The sequence below is a fragment of the Diabrotica virgifera genome, chromosome 3, assembly GCF_917563875.1.
Source record: "Diabrotica virgifera virgifera chromosome 3, PGI_DIABVI_V3a".
Lineage (NCBI taxonomy): Eukaryota > Metazoa > Arthropoda > Insecta > Coleoptera > Chrysomelidae > Diabrotica > Diabrotica virgifera.
Genome location: NC_065445.1, coordinates 52,750,560 through 52,769,190, shown reverse-complemented (window position 1 = coordinate 52,769,190; position 18,631 = coordinate 52,750,560). Strand labels below are relative to the sequence as shown.

General features: G+C 31.0%; 1 protein-coding gene across 2 annotated transcripts in view; it reads left to right on the top strand.

Moving 5' to 3' along the window:
- The window catches only part of LOC114349200 (uncharacterized), a 66,051-nt gene that overhangs the window by 19,240 nt on the left and 28,180 nt on the right, over window positions 1–18,631 (top strand). The window contains exon 1 of one of the 2 annotated variants that reach the window (XM_028299584.2): window positions 14,247–14,497. The exons of the other annotated variant lie outside the window; for it this stretch is intronic. The gene's annotated coding sequence lies outside the window, so the exon portion shown is untranslated. Of the gene's footprint in view, window positions 1–14,246; window positions 14,498–18,631 lie in introns of those variants that run through there. 2 annotated transcript variants of the gene reach the window in all.

Sequence of the window (18,631 nt, the reverse complement as noted above, 5' to 3'; positions counted from 1 at the left end):
TTTATACGTGGAGTATTTAACGGTAAGTAGCTGGTGGTATATTATTTGCTTAATTTGATGTTACTTGCTGGAATCTCAACTACTAATTGATTTATCTGTTCCCCGTGAAGGTATAATTAAAGGTCGATTGTTTTGTTTTATGTTTTGGTAAGCAAAAGTGAGAGTGATTAAAAATGCTGACTGCTAACAAACATACATTGATTATTATTGCAACTTGACCTTGTATCAAATACTAGCATGTATCGATGTGGTAATCTAGGTTAATCGTATTTATTAAAAACAAACATATTTGTTTTTACCACGGGCATTTAATTATTAAAGAGTTTGTCTTAAGAAGATGTTTACTGAGATGCTGTGTATCCCAACACAGGACTATATCGTCCTCGAACCTGAGGTGATCAAGTTGCTCTCCGTTTATGTTTATGCCCTTTTCGTCTAGGTTTGCACGCTTACACATGATTCCAATAATGTTGTGAATAGCTTTGGCGAAATGGTGTCACCCTGGCAAACGCCACGATGAATGTTGAATTTGTGTGTATTTTCATGGAGTATGATGCATGCCGTAGCATTATCGTAGATATTTTTAATGACAGTTGTGTAGCGCTGATCTATTCGGCATTATTTTAAATTCGGCATTATTGGTAAACTTTTTTACCAAACTTTTTAAGATAAAAATTAAAAAGGTTACGGTTAAAAAATCAATATATTTGTTTGAAAAAAAAAAGAGAAAGCCTATTGGAAGCATAATAATGTAAGTTAGCGGTGTTTTTAGTCATTGGCCTTATTCATTCTTCTTTATTTATGTATTATTAATAGATTCTAAAAGTTTAATTGGCTTAAAATGATTAGTTTTAAAAAAACTGAAGTTAAAAGCGAATAACGACTTTTTGTAGTTGGGTAAAAAATGCCATTTCCTTCAGAATAGAAAGCTTAGCATCAGATATACGAAAAAATGTTTTAATATTAAATTGTAGGTTATTTAATTCCCAAGAACTTTGTTTGAGAAAATTTTTCTACGGCAAAAATTGAGTGAATGGCACATGAGTATATAGAAAAACATTGATTTTTTCTATATAAAACTAACACTTTCGATAGCGAAAGTATCGAAAGATAGCGAAAAATGTATAGAACATTTTTTGCTTAGAATGAATGTTTTTATTAACTTTTGCAGTCAAATTATAATAAAAAATTTCCACACCCGAGATGGGGTGGCATCCATCCCCATGGTAAAAGCGCCTTTCGGCATCATATAGATTTGGATCCTTGGACTATCCACTACTTATTCTCAAATTTTCAAGCAAATCGATCCATTCTGTAAAAATTGCGAGGTGAAAAGCTTCGGTTCTTGGACTATATGTTATCCCTCTGTATGGTATGCTCGGAAATCCGCTACTAGAAAATTTAAACCGAATATAACAAAATTCAGTTTGGCAACATTGTGTAAATACCAAGAGTCTTCTCGGATATCAACAGAACTGTAATTTAGTCCAGAAAAATTAATATATTTTTTACCAACACAATTGAGATGTTTTAACCAAATAGTGTTTCAAATACTATATGCAAAATAATTTTGAATTCTACTCTGCTAATGGACTTATTTCTTAAAAATAGAAAAAAGTTTAATTTCTCTTGTTTAATATGTGTCGTCCAATTATTTAACTGTACTAATATGCAAGTGTTTACTGTAAGTTCTAAAATGACCAATGTACAATGATTAATGGGATGTTAAAATGCCGGCATGTGCTTATCTTTAAATCAGTTACTCGAATTTCTTAATCGTTTATACTAAACATTGATACCGCCACTATGTTGTGCATTCTGGCCGATTTCCGTTTCTTCTATTAAGAAGAGACACTTTCAGGAGGTGCAGTTGTGGATTTATGCAAAATATGTGAAAAAATAATTGCGTTCAGGAACAGTCCTCACTCGTCCATTGAAACGTTAACAAAATATTCTCTTTGCTTATAATTTACATCGACCTCTATATTAACTGTTTTGTTATATCGATTTTCAGTTTACTACCATAATATTTAACAAGTTGTATAATTCATTATGGACACTTTTTCACTTTATTATATTATGAAATATTTCTACAAACCATTTATTTTTCAAAATGACCTACATACTTATGCACCTCTAATCGATGTGAAAATGGCTGCTACCTATATAATTTTCATGCACTTCCAATAAGATTAATGCATTTTTAATGTAGCTACATATTTAATGAGACACACAATTTTAATGATTACGTTCAGATAGTCTGAACTACTTCTAGTATTTTAATATTACTAGAAATAAAACAACCCCGACTCCGACAACAACAACAAAAGCAGAAATTTTTCAAAAGTAAGTTTTACATAAATTTTTAAATTTCTTTTAGAGTTTAGTAATGATTGTTGTTTTTATTTTTATTAAAATTATACCGCATTCTTAAAAAATAAGTTATTTTTGTTTTCAAGTCATAAGTTGCTGTAGTGAGGCAGATTCGTGCAAATAATTTTAAAAATTGTGCATTTAATGATAGAAGCATATAATTTGGACCACATATACTACACACACAAAGGTTCAAATTTAGATAGGAGGCCATCTCAGATTTTGCCTTTTACAAAAATGGCGTTGATTCAAAATGGCGACTATACATATGTGACTAATAGCACGATAACTTTTGAACGAGACTTCAGATTTCAACCAAATTTGGTATATAAGTTCTTTTTTTGATGTATAAGATCGATGTCTTCAACAGGAAGAATAGGTTTACCAGAAGTTGTGTTTTTCCTGGTGTTTATGTAAAAATATGTTGTTTTTTCTCAATTCTTTCACCCTGTATGTATTAATTTTTGAAAAAGTTAACACGGCCATTAAAAAGAGCGTAAAAATATTTTTTAGGAAACATTTGTATCTTTTTAGTTATGTTAATTACCATTTAATAAATGCAAAACGTTATTATTGTGCAATTAATGGTAGAAGCGTATAATTTGAACCCTTTATACTACACATATAGAGGTTCACATTTAGATACGAGGCCATCTGTTTTTGTTCCTTTTACAAAAATGGCGGGCATTCAAAATGGCGATTATACATATGTGACTAATAGCACGATAACTTTTGAACGAGATAACAGATTTCAACCAAATTTGGTATATAGGTTCTTTTTTTAATGAACAATATCGAGGTGTTAAACCGGAAGAATCGGTTTACCAGAATTTGTGTTTTTACTGTTTTTTTTGTTATGTAAAAATATGTTGTTTCTTTTTCAATTTTTTCACCCTGTATATATTAATTTTTCAAAAAGGTAATACCGGCGTTAAAAAGAGCGTAAAAATATTTTTTAGGAAATATTTTGAACTCTTTAGGTATATTAATTACCATTTATTAAATGCATAACGTATCTTCACATGTAGGTACCTATGTGCGGCAGATTCGTGCTAATAATAATATAAGAATTATTGTGCATTTAATGGAAAAAGCATATAATTTGAACCACACATACTACATATACAAAGATTTAAATTTAGATATGAGGCCATCTCAGATTTAGTCTTTTACAAGAATAGGTCAAAACGGCAATATACGGATAATATACACGTTAACATTTCACTTCAATAGTAATAATAGTAATCTTTTGAAAATTTAACTTTAAAAATTTAGTATCTTAACTTTAAATTCATTTAACCTATACATGGCTTTTTAGTCATTTTCAATTTTTTAATTAATATTTATGAATATAGAGGTCGCATAAAATTGTAGTTCCTTCTTTACCATTTTAATAAATGACAGTCTTCCTCAGCTGATCTGCTGTTCACGTGGGCTCAAAATGGTCTGACTCAGCCATGTTGTCTTTATAAATTAATAAAAGAATTTAGATGTGATTCTATTCACTGTAAAGGGTTATTACCCTATATCTGTGGCTTTTGCCCAGTATTCATGTTTTTTGTTGTGTTGTTAAGCAATTGCTCTTCTATGAAGGTATTTTAAGAGGACGTAAGTTTTTCACTCATTTTTTTATAGGAAAAAAAATCTTATCTTAAATATTATGTCCTTTTAGGAAGCTCTGATGATGGCACGTTATGTGTTGAAAGTACTTAGCTGATATAAAATATATTTTTTACACACTATCAAAAGTTTTTTAAAAACATACACCTGTTTGCCGTTTTGACCTATTCAGAAGTGTGTGTACAAGTCTTGCAGTCTTTTCCAATTTTTTACAAGAATGGCTGGCATTCAAAATGAATGTGCTGCCCATAGGTACATGTGAACATACGTTATGCATTTATGAAATGGTAATTAACACAACTGAAAAGTTCAAAACATTTCCTAAAAAATATATTTACACTCTTTTCAATGGCGGTATTATCTTTTTGAAAAATTTATATCGGGTGAAAGAATTGAAAAAGGAACAACATATTTTTACATAAAAAAACAGTAAAAACACAAATTCTGGTAAACCCACTCTTCCGGTTCAAAACCTCGATATTATTCATCAAAAAAAGAACCTATATACCAAATTTGGTTGCAATCTGACATCTCGTTCATAAGTTATCGTGCTATTAGTCACATATGTATAGTCGCCATTTTGAATGCCCGCCATTTTTGTAAAAGGAACAAAAACTGAGATGGCCTCGTATCTAAATTTGAACCTGTATATGTGTAGTATATGTGGTCTAAATTATATGCTTTTACCATTAAATGTACAATAATTCTTATAATATTTGCACGAATCTGCCGCATATAGGTACATGTGAAGATAAGTTTTGCATTTATTAAATGGTAATTAACATAACTAAAAAATTAAAAATATTTCTTAAAAAATATTTTTATGCTCTTTTAAATGGCGGTATTAACTTTTTGAAAAATTAATACATACAGGGTGAAAAAATTGAAAAAAAAAACAGCATATTTTTACATATAAACCAGGAAAAACACAACTTTTGGTAAACCGATTCTTCCGGTTCAAGACCTCTATCTTATATATCAAAAAAAGAACCTATATACCAAATTTGGTTGAAATCTGAAGTCTCGTTCAAAAGTTATCGTGCTCTTAGTCACATATGTATAGTCGCCATTTTGAATCCCCGCCATTTTTGAAAAAATTCAAAATCTGAGATGGCCTCATATCTAAATTTGAACCTTTACATGTGCAGTATATGTGGTCCAAATTATATACTTCTATCATTAAATGCACATATCGGCTGCACTATTGTCAAATATTGATGCCTGGTTGCACCAACAAATCTAAAGCTCCAGCTTAGCCCAGCTCAGCTTATAGATAGTATCAGATTACATGTACCTATATGCGGCAGATTAATTTTGAATGCCCGCCATTTTTGTAAAAATCAAAATTTGAGATGGCCTCATATATAAATTTGAATCTTTGTATGTGTACTGTGTGTGGTCCAAATTATATTCTTCTACCATTAAATGCACAATATCTGCCGCATATAGGTTCATAGGTAACATGTGAAGATAGGTCATGCATTTATTAATTGGTAACTAACACAACTAAAGTGTTCAAAATATTCCTAAAAAATATTTTTACGCTTTTTGCAACGCCGGTATTACCTCTTTGAAAAATTAATACATACAGGGTGAAAAAAATTGAAAAAAGAAACAACATATTGTTATGATCTGCTTCTTATTAATTTTATATTAATTATTATTTATTTGATTAATTATTTAATTGTCGCAAATCATACATAAAAAATGAATAAAAAATCTCAGGGTGCCTTTTTATAATATCAAGAAAATGTCTAAATTATCTTACGTTATACTTATCTTCTCTCGTGGGTTCAGTATCTCTTAGTTGATCCTAATCGGGATAAAATAGGGAAAAGAAATAAAGCAAAATATAAAATAAATATACAGAATTGTCTTTTATTTATCAAAATCGATACTCTAAAAATCTATCAAATCTAAAACCTGTGGACACAGATGTCCGAATGAAATTTCTACCATTTAAATTTATTCTAGTTAAAAAAAACAATTTATGGGTTTGTTCCCGATGACTTTGGTACAACAAAATAAACAAAACCAAATTATGTATTCGCAAGATTAGCTATACTCCCTATTTACTTTATGAAATATTGGAATTTTAATTCCTACGCTTTTTACTCAAAATTTTAGTTTCCGAACATAAAAATATCTTTCACATAAGTTAACTGACCTTTTGCTTCACTCACTCTGATGTCTTCTCGTGACCCAAAACAGTTCTCCCTCGTTGACTATGTTAAAGGCTACTCATCAAAGCCCTCTCCGTTCTCCAGCTTCAAAACTACCAGCATACCAGCACCAATTCTCCAACGAGCCAAAGCCTCTTTTGACCAGTACTCGATTCACACAAACTCCAAAAATTCTCTGCTCTCCTTCTCACAATAATACAGAACCAAAGAGGTATTTCGTCTCAATTTGATCTGTCTCTCGTTCCACTTTTCAGCACTATTCTCCACTATCAAACAACCACTGGTACTTGCTAACTACTTATCCACGAAAACGTCGAACTGCGCCTCAGCGATGCCAAAAACATAATAACTTCTTTTTCAAACTCACTCAACATTCAAACCACTTTTCCCCTTCCAACTTGCCAAGAATCATAAACATTTCTCTTTTCCATTCGACAAACAGTCATTTTCAAAATTATTCCGACCATCCTAATTACTTTCGGGGAACCCTACAATATTTACTCGGGTTGAAACAAAGATATTAAAATTCCAAACTTTCTTTTAAACCATTTTTCTAGAAAATGATAATTACCTCTACCTGTGGATTCTATAGTTCCCGTAATAAACAATCTTTTTCCATTTTAAATCTAAATACATCGTCCTTTTCACTTTAATTATTCACGAAAGTCTTTAATGGTTCATCGGAAAGCTCATTAAAAGAGAAATCCACTTACATCCAAACTAAATTCTAATAAATATTTACAGATCAATATACAGGGTGTATTAAATTTATGTGCCCTCGTTATTTAAAAAAAATTTTAATTTAATTTTCATTTTGCCTTTGATTGATAAATTGAAAACACAATAACATCCCCGCCTTGTTTTGAGATAAAATCAGTATTAATAAGTGCAACAAAAAAATGATTTTCTCTCGACAACAACACTTTTCTATTGTGTCAAAATATTGAGTCCCACCTGAAAAACAATTGCTTTCTTTTTCCCAGTGCCTGTACTTATATGGGATATGGTAAGTTTTCGATCGAAAATTTCCTAAGTCTTTAGTCTCAAATGAATTTTCATACTTTTTGGCTACTCTGTTTTCTTCATTTATTAAATTTTCACATTCCCTCAATATTACACGCAGTTCCTTCTCCTTTTCTTCTCCACATATCAATTTTATTTCTTCTTTTTTCTTTCTTAATCTCTCAGCTTTGTTTAACTTATCCACATACCTTCTCTCATCACGATCTTGGCATTTATCTTTATCCTCTTCGTCTTCATAGGAATATCTCCATGATTTAAAATCATACCAAAACGAAAAAAAGTGTTCCACCTCTTCCTTTGTCGAATTTTCAGTTCCTAATTTGGGCACCCGTGTTTTTTCAGACCCTCGGGAGTTTAAGTCAAAATAATACGTAAACGCTTTATAAAAGTCTTTTTTTATATCACTAGTACAAGGTAGATCATTGTCGAATTGTGGATCAACAGAATCGTACGCTCTTCTCCTACTTATGTATATTTCCTAGAGTTTCATAAACCATTGTTATACAGGTAAAATAGTCATCATCTGTTTTGATTTCTTCCCGTAGCGCTTTACGTTTGTCAGGATGTTGCTTTAAGACTTTCTTCCTGTAGGCAGTTTTGATAATGTCATCTGTTGCTTTGTATCTTATATTTGGAATACCTAGGACTTTGTAATGATCTTGTGACTTCCATTCTTTAGGGTCTAAACATCTCAAATATTCTACATCGTCTTCATAGTCCACGTTTTCTGGAGTTAGTTCTTCCTCTTTGTCCTCTTTTGGAATATCAACTTCTAGTTCGATTAAGGGATGTTGCACAAAACGAAGTTCAGGTTCTCCTCCGCCTACATTTTCGTAAATAAAATAATATCTCAGCGCGACTGCTGTGCAAATAACACTTTTTTCAATTCTGGCTTCTCCCCTGTTTACTTCTTCTTCAAATAACACAGTTTCAAAGGTATCTCTTTCGCCTTCTTTTTCTATTCTGATCTCTTCTTCTTCTTGGCTCATCTCATCTTTTGAGGAATCCCAAGCTTCATTTTCCTGTGTCAATCTTTTTTCTTCCTTTTCTTTTTCTGGGCTCATCTCTTCTTTTGAGGAATCCCAAGCTTCATTTTCTTTTGTCAATTTTCTTTCTTCTTTTTCTTCTTCTGGGATCATCTCTTTTTTCGAGGAATCCCAATCTTCATTTTCTTTTGACAATCTTCTTTCTTCTTTTTCTTCTTCTGGGCTCATCTCTTTTTTCGAGGAATCCCAATCTTCATTTTCTTTTATCCATCTTCTTTCTTCTTTTTCTTCTTCTGGGCTCATCTCTTTTTTCGAGGAATCCCAATCTTCATTTTCTTTTATCAATCTTCTTTCTTCTTTTTCTTCTTCTGGACTCATCTCTTTTTTCGAGGAATTCCAATCGTCAATTTCCTTTGTCACTCTTTTTTCTTCTTTTTCTTTTTCTGGGCTCATCTCTTTTTTCGAGGAATCCCAGGCTTCATTGTTTTTATTTATCTTCTGTTGCTTTCTCCTCTTTCTTCTCTGTCCTTGCTTCATTGCCAAATTCATTTCCACCGTTTGTTTTTTGTCAAAATTATCCTTTTTCCGTTTCTCATATTCCTTGTCCATTTCCAGAATGTCCTGTTCTTTTTCTTTTGCTTGTTTTGTTTCCTGTTGATTGTTATCCATTTTTTGTTGTGTTTCCTTCATCGCTCGTTTTGTTTCTTCCTGATTTTCTTGCATTTTATCCATTTTATCCATCTTCTTTGATGTTTCTTCCTGATTTTTATCCCTTTTATTTAATATTTCGTCCCATTTTTGTAACTGGAGTTGCATCAGTTGTATTACTTTATCTATTCCTGATAATTCCTGTTGTTCTGATGCCATGATTGTTGTTTCAAAAATGTCTTCTTGTTCTATATGTTCTTCTTGTTCCAAATGTTCTTCTTGTTTTTTGTTTTCTTTGCTTTTGCTTCTGGTTGTTATCGACATGTATTTAAAATTTATCCCCGCCTAATATGAAATCCGAAAATACCTTGTATGCTGTCGAGACGAAAATTTTTCTCTCCCCAAATATAATCAATTTATCCCACAAATGTTTAAATGTTTTAAAATTCAAATCAATCAAAAATAAAATAAATATGTAAAAACTGTACCTAGATAAAAAAATTAAGTCAAACAAATATTTCAAAAATTTTAAATATATTAACTTTTTCCGACGGGCAAATAAATTTTCCTTCACCTGTTTTTCCGTTTCCTATTCCCCTCAAATTCACAACCAGAGATACTTTAATGTCCTACGTTGGCTCGCCATGTTGTTATGATCTGCTTCTTATTAATTTTATATTAATTATTATTTATTTGATTAATTATTTAATTGTCGCAAATCATACATAAAAAATGAATAAAAAATCTCAGGGTGCCTTTTTATAATATCAAGAAAATATCTAAATTGTCTTACGTTATACTTATCTTCTCTCGTGGGTTCAGTATCTCTTAGTTGATCCTAATCGGGATAAAATAGGGAAAAGAAATAAAGCAAAATATAAAATAAATATACAGAATTGTCTTTTATTTATCAAAATCGATACTCTAAAAATCTATCAAATCTAAAACCTGTGGACACAGATGTCCGAATGAAATTTCTACCATTTAAATTTATTCTAGTTAAAAAAAAACAATTTATCGGTTTGTTCCCGATGACTTTGGTACAACAAAATAAACAAAACCAAATTATGTATTCGCAAGATTAGCTATACTCCCTATTTACTTTCTGAAATATTGGAATTTTAATTCCTACGCTTTTTACTCAAAATTTTAGTTTCCGAACATAAAAATATCTTTCACATAAGTTAACTGACCTTTTGCTTCACTCACTCTGATGTCTTCTCGTGACCCAAAACAGTTCTCCCTCGTTGACTATGTTAAAGGCTACTCATCAAAGCCCTCTCCGTTCTCCAGCTTCAAAACTACCAGCATACCAGCACCAATTCTCCAACGAGCCAAAGCCTCTTTTGACCAGTACTCGATTCACACAAACTCCAAAAATTCTCTGCTCTCCTTCTCACAATCATACAGAACCAAAGAGGTATTTCGTCTCAATTTGATCTGTCTCTCGTTCCACTTTTCAGCACTATTCTCCACTATTAAACAACCACTGGTACTTGCTAACTACTTATCCACGAAAACGTCGAACTGCGCCTCAGCGATGCCAAAAACATAATAACTTCTTTTTCAAACTCAGTCAACATTCAAACCACTTTTCCCCTTCCAACTTGCCAAGAATCATAAACATTTCTTTTTTCCATTCGACAAACAGTCATTTTCAAAATTATTCCGACCATCCTAATTACTTTCGGGGAACCCTACAATATTTACTCGGGTTGAAACAAAGATATTAAAATTCCAAACTTTCTTTTAAACCATTTTTCTAGAAAATGATAATTACCTCTACCTGTGGATTCTATAGTTCCCGTAATAAACAATCTTTTTCCATTTTAAATCTAAATACATCGTCCTTTTCACTTTAATTATTCACGAAAGTCTTTAATGGTTCATCGGAAAGCTCATTAAAAAAGAAATCCACTTACATCCAAACTAAATTCTAATAAATATTTACAGATCAATATACAGGGTGTATTAAATTTATGTGCCCTCGTTATTTAAAAAAAATTTTAATTTAATTTTCATTTTGCCTTTGATTGATAAATTGAAAACACAATAATATTTACTATGAGATCTCTAACGCGAGAATTTTAATGTCACCGTTGCATGTGGTTTTCTTTTCAAGACAGATCACATGCTATGATTTTTTTTGTGACGGATATTCTTGAGTTGGGATTGATTTCATGTAATCGAATGAACTATCTTTCAGTAAAGTCGTCCCAGGAACGCAACTCATAAATATTGGCAATATCATTTTAAAATCTTCTACTTTAAAATGTATCATATGTATCTGAATTGCCGATATAAATGAGTCAAATTAAATAAATTATTAGAAGAATTTTTTTACTAAGCAACAACATTTTTGTTTATGTTATTAGTATTTTGTATTTTGACAACGGCACCCGATTTGGGCGTCGAAACGTTAATAAAAATCATTTTTTAATAATATTGTGGCTTATTTCCCATTATAAATAGTTAAAACATATTTTTACATAAAAAAATCAGGAAAACACAACTTCTGGTAAACCGATTCTTTCGGTTCAAAACCTCGATCTTACTCATCAAAAAAGGACCTATAAGGACAACCAAATTTGGTTGAAATCGGACTTTTCGTTCAACAGTTATCGTGCTATTAGTCACAGATGTATAGGCGCCATTTTGAATGCTTGCCATTTTTGTAAAAGGCAAAATCTGAGATGGCCTAATATCTAAATGTGAACCTTTGTATGTGTAGTATAATGTGGTCCAAATTATATGCTTCTACCATTAAATGCACAATAATTCTTATAATATTTGCACGAATCTGCCGCACATAACATGTGAAGATAAGTTATGCATTTATTTAATGGTAATTAACATAATTAAAAAGTTCAAAATATTTCCTAAAAAACCTACCTATTTGAAAAATTAATATATACAGGGTGAAAGAATTGGGAAAAACAACATATTTTTATGTCGATCTTATACACCGAAAAAAGAACCCATATAGTAAATTTGGTTGAAATCGGACTTTTAGTTCAAAAGTTATCGTGCTATTAGTCACATATGTATCGTCGCCATATGTAAAAACTGAGATGGCCTCATCAAATTTGAACGTTTATATGTATTGTATACCAAATTATATGCTTGTATCATTAAATGTGCAATTCTTATAATATTTGCACGAATCTGCCGCACTAACTGTCTTTTCTTCAATGCAAATGACTAAAAATTTGCAGACATATGCATTCACGGGAACAATACACGAATAGTCAATCAATTTTTTTATGTTCATTAATTGTTTAAATTAAAAACGATTTTAACGGAAAATACTAAAATTCTCTTGTTTTTTAGAATGAGGAAACTTGAAACTTTTACAAATTGTAGCTAATTATATGAACTATACATAATTTCACTTTTTACGTTAATTGTTCACGTTATGCTTGATAAATAAACAATAAAGTTTCAAATTTTTTGCCGATTCCGACTACTTTTCATGTTTGTACATCATATATATGTTTTATACATATTTTAATAAACATGACGATATATTTTGATGTTTGAAAAGTGTAAGACTAAAAAGTAAAAAATAAAAATATATGAAATAAAATTTTTAAAGAAACGCTTTTCTTTAGTTACGAGTGACTAAAATTAAAAATATCATAAAAAAATAAGCTAAAAAGCAAAAAATAAAAAAAATTGAAAAAAATAACACTTTCGTTAAAGAAAAGCGTGGGGTGAAAACCGTTTGAAGACCGCCACGCTTTTCTTTGACGAATGTGTTAGATTTTTTCAATTTTTGTTATTTTTTGCTTTTTAGTTGATTTTTTTTATAATATTTTTAATTTTAGTCACTCGTAACCAAAGAAAAGCGTTTCTTAAAATTTTTTTTTTCATATATTTTTATTTTTATTTATACAGATAGTTGAACTTGTTACGATTTTCATATAAAATTGGTTATAACTTTGTAAATACTCTGTATAATATAACAAACGTGTATATTTTTGTGATGGAGAAGTTAACAAGATGTCTTCTTCTTCTTTTTGTGTAGACATGACTGTCTGTTTTTCAATGTGCCTCCAGTAAGTTCAGTCATTCCATCGTTTTCGTGGTCAAAAACACGATTTCGAATATAAAATAAAATACAGAGTGTTCTATTAAAAAAAAAGAATGTGTGTGTACTTTGTACGCACGTAAGAAGTTATACTTCTATTATTATGATTTAAACGAATTTAATATACTTAACAGGCTATTTGTATTAAACAAACTTTCTTTACCTACCACTTTTAAAATTTTTTTTATTACGATACCAAAAATATAAAAAAAAGAATATGAATCGTCCGGGATTTGAACCCGGGACCTCTTGATCTCCGGTCACACGCTCTACCACTGAGCTATATCCCTTTTGCTTTGACAGGTTACAAGATTTCTCATACATACTGACAAATTTAATAGACCAAGTGGTATACAAAAATACTTTAAATATATTAACTATTATTATAAAATATCTTATTCCCGAAGAAGACAAATCCAAAGACACAAAAATTATAATATAGTGAATTCGCTCTACCGAGATTCAATTTGACACATTCGGAATAGGAAACATACAACACAAAAATTCCTACCTCACACCTATTAACTGCTAAAATCAACTTATCTTTCATTAAAAAAAGAAGAATTATTAGAAATAGTGGGAGTGTATACTAATCTCATAAAATTTTGTGAAGTTTATTTCTACAAAATATTTTTATTTTGTACAATAAATAATTTTCTCATTTGTTATCAATACATTATAATGGTGTAAATAAATAATTATTGATTAGCGTAAGGTTTATGTTATTTTTATGTCTGTTTACTATTAATAATATTGCCTATGAGCAGGTGCGTTGGTTGTGTAGTAATTTCCAGTCACTTCTGACAACTGAATTTCCCTAAAAAGAAATTACTAACGTCAGTGTCAAAGTGAATCTCGATAGAGCGAATTCAGTATAAATAATACATGTACTAAGAACACTAAAATATCCTTTTATATGATATAATATGACTTATTTGCGCTGACAGCGCTGATACACACATATCTTCAAAGATTAGCAACGAAATACATACTGTCTGTGTGCGCATGCGCCCGGCATTATAAAATTTCACTCTCGATCGCAAAGAAGTACCTATAACTTCAAAAAACATAAACTTGGTCTGCCACTATGTTATCGAACACTCTGTAACATTCTAATTTTGTAACGTGAAACTCAAAGTTAACTACAATTTTTGTTATTAACTTTTATTGCTATCTATTACTACAGCGGATCTACGGAGCTTTATCACACTAATCAATCACCCTGTAGAAAATGTAGACCACATGATTTTCAGATAAAAATAAAATTCGATAAGAAACGAGCGCGTCCGGTCCTGAATAAAACTTTACAAGCATCATGAAACCAACAGCCAGCCGGTGACTAAATAAACTGATTAGTGGGCGGCGACAGTGTTAAAGTTAAGTTAGTCTAGTGTCATGGTTAAAAAATTTGTTTTGTATTTTAGAATGTATTGTTATTGTAGGATTGTAGATGTAGTTTTTGGTTCTTGGTGTGAAGTGTTGTGAGATTTCTAACTTGACAGAGATTTAAAAAATCTGTCATAAGTCATAATAGTCAAGAATTTTATTTACCTTACCTCCTGGTTGATTCCTATGTAAGTACATATAATAATAGTGGGGAGTGGGGCGATATCCGATCCGATATCTACAATAATACCACAACACGCGAAATCCACGCGGTGGTAAATTTGAAGGTTGAATATTTTGTAAATAGCTACACCGTTTAATCTAATTAATGATAAATTTTACTGTTTGTTTACCAACTTTTAAGTATTTCATACGGTTAATATTTTTGTGAAGGTAGATGTGGTAAATAGGCCTTTATTATAGCACAATATAGGATGTTGATGTTAATTCACCTGTTGAGTGAAGTGAATCAAAAAATCGGTTCAGTCGGATCAGTTCAGTAGTGACGAGAAAATACTTAGTTTTATCTACACTGCGCGCCAAAACTAACGTATAATTTTAATAGATATAATTTCAGTCCTACGGAAATTTTTTTTATTTGTTCTTCTAGTCCTAGTCTTTAAGGTTGCATTTAGAACATTTGAAAATAGATTTAAAAAAAAATAATTTAAATAGATTTTTCAAAAATATTAAATAAGTGTATTTTTCAGTTTTTCGATCTGATGTCCAGTGGCGACGCGTGACTTTTTCTAAAGTGTTACCAAAACCAGAAGGATTTTATAAATATTTTTATATATACAGTGTTCCCATACATCAAAGTTTGTCCGACTAGACACCCTGAATTTTCAGCTTGCTATTAATCAACTTTTAAAAATTTAAGGAACTATATAAAGTATCTACAAACTAAAAACATATTTGTTGTTTTTAGGTAAAATATGTATTATATCACCTTTATACTTTATTAAAAAATCCAAATTGTATAATTAATATACCTACTAATCAGTACATTTATTTGTCATTTTTAGCCAAAAATATTAATTAATTTTTATTTTATTGATTATACACTACAATGTACTGTATAATCAATATTATTATATGTCATATAATAATGTTGTTGTTAATTAATATATTTCGACAAGTAATTAAAATCGATTAATATGATTTATATAGGATAAAAAGGTATAGATATGTTATCTGTATAGTAAGCAAGTACAGTTACAAGTTATAAACTAATAATTAATAATGCATATTATGCAATAATCGAATCCAAAGGGCCGGTACGGTTAACTAACCGGAGTTTAATCGAGAAAATACCGGCCCTAAGAATAACAGACTTCATAAATGGAATTATAATTATTACCTATAATTATAATAATAATTAAAATTGCATTTATTAAGTCTGATATTCTTACGGTCAGTATTTTCTGTCCCGATTAGCTAACCGAGACATAAAGTACCTACCGGCCCTTACCTAGCCGTGTCACCAAATTAAAATTTGGTAACACGAATAATAATCCACAGCGGCTTAAGAGCCATCGTTCCCGCAAAATTTTCAGAGACGATCCAGTCCTCTAGTCCTCTGACCGATACAAAGATCCTACAATCGTTGCCACTCACAGAAGTGGTAAATAACGGCGCGGCGCACGGTAAGGGCACAGTATAAAGAGGGAACCTCTATATACTGTGGTAAGGGCGTATTATAATAGGTGTCGTTGCAGATGCGGTCGTAGCATTTGCGATCACGGCTATTATCGTTGCATTTGCGGTCATACAAAAATATGTTGATTTTATCGTTGCATGTGCGGTCTGCGGTCATTGCCTAATAAACAAATAATATTTTTACCTTTTTCTACCACTATCACATGAATAATTCTATAACCAAATTTTTGTAAGATTTAAATAATATTTACCATAGACGTTGATAAGAGGAGAAAATACTTACTAATAATTTTATTACGGCAAAAAGTATTTTGATATAAAAAAATTTGCTTCTTTTGAGAGTTTAGTGAGATTATATGCACTAATTAAAAAAAAATGAAGATAGTTGATTTAATAAACCTTAGTGTCACATAAATAAAATATTAGCGAATTGTTAATTATTTCTATATAAATTGGATACCTTACTGTTTGTGACAAATGTTAAAAAGTAGGTATTATAAATTTAAAAATGGGAGTTCCTTCCCTAATATGCTTTCATGTCTTTTATATTTAATGTGTATTAGAAGTACAAACATTTAAAAAAATCCTTCACATTTTATCCAGGCTTAGGACTGGCTATGATGAATCATAGGCATGTTTAATTTTTTTTTTGTTTTTTTTATCTTTTTTTTTAGTTTTTTTATCTATTTTTTCTGTTTTTTTATCTTTGTTTTTTTGTCATTTTTTTTATTTTAATGTTTTTTTTTAGTGAAATTTTTGAATATTTGCCACGGACACCAAAAATGATTTTATATCACAAGAGCGCTGCAATAGTTCTGTTGCACTCTTTATCCTATTATCCAGTTGAATATACATTTTCTTTCGTTTCTTATTTTCTAGGTTTAAGTCCATTCTATTTAATATGAAATCGAAATATTCTGCTTCTTTTCTTAAATTTTTTATGAGAATATATATGTTTGGATGAGGTTTCTTTAACATTCTGTTTAACCGGTTGTTCCATCCTTCCACTGCATTATTTGTTCGGTGTCGGAGGCCATGGCAGTTCCACATATTCATGCTAATCACTGGATTTTCTAGCCATTCGTTAACGAAGTAATCATAAAATTTTGTCAAATTTTCATCTTCCGGAGAATCAGATTGAATAATTAGCCACCCGTCTTCTATTTGCTCCAAAGGTAAGTATGCCAATGCAGAACACATTCTTAAATGAAGTCTAACGTTATCGTCGTTAATGTATTGTGTTGTCAGTCCGATCGACTGAATGTTCCTCCAGAGCGACTGATTAAAATGGTAGTTGCATCCATGCAGTCTAACATCTGGGAAAACAGTTTTGAGAGCTTGAATAACAGCATCTTCAAAATCAAGCGTCACTGTTGTTGGTTTCCATCCGCCTAGTTTTTTTGTCAGTATTGTAAACAGCCTTCTATACGTTTTCATTTTTTTGTTTGGTAGAAGCGCATACAACACAGGAACAATTCTTGTTTCGTCGTCAGTGCTGCCCATATCAACATGCATGGTATATATTTGTGTAAACTGTTTGGAGGAGCTCTTAAATGTACCGTCGACCAAAAAAATTTGTTTTTGTTGCTAACGTTTCCTTTGCTTTCGAAGTCGAAAAACATAAAATTCTTTCTCCTTCTTCAATGTCGTCAAAACAAAAAACTCTGACCATCTTCTAATGTCAACATTTCCAGTGGGATATCCATTTCAATAGACGACGCTGGTTCTGGTCCGACACCAGTTTGTAAATGTCTTGAACGACAAAGTGTAGACTTACGTGAGGCATGTAAAGGAATTTCACTTACAAAATCGAGTCCTTTTGTAAATAGTTTTTCGAACTCTTCCCTGTAAATGTCTGGGGTTGGAGTGTCTTCTTCTCGAGCTCTCTTTTTTGAAATGTACGTAGCCTTTTTTACTTCTAAGAGAGCTACATCGGGGACACAAGTGTGTTGGTTGACTTCGAGTAATTCCGTCAGTTTTGTCTTCATCCTCCCTTTACAGTTGTGGTGACGTTCTTTTACACATACCCAAGTTACAACATCTTCCTTATTCTTCCTATATTTTCGATACTGATATCCAGCGTGAAGAGCAGAAGGTTTTCCCTTGGTGGTTTCAATCACTTCAAAAGTTTCCATTATTAAAAGTTGTTACGTACTGCACTAAACAATCTCTCAAACTAACAATATACAAATAATATGCATTTGTTTTTATATTTAGATTTTGGTAATTCTCCCCCAACCTTATATAATTAGGCAAATACAAACTTTCCAAAAATCCGTAATGAGGGGATTATTGTGGTTTAGTCATTACTGTTTTCATTACCTATTGTTCGAAATATAGATAAGCGGATTAAAATATTTCAATAGGGTCGACCGGGCCTGCTAATACTCGGGTGGTTACTAATTTACGACCTTCTTACATTTCTAGCTTGTAAGTAAAATGTCTGATCGCAAGTGCAACGTTACCTGCCAAAATATTTTGGATTGACCGCTTTTGCAACGAAAATTACCTTGACCGCATATGCAACGACCGCATCTGGACCTATTTCATTATAATAACGTGCAACCGATTTTACATAAACTCGCTGATATTTTCGTGCTTCTAGTTGGCTATTTTACTGAATTAGGTAGAGACTATTAACAAATATTTCTATTTTTAAAAAA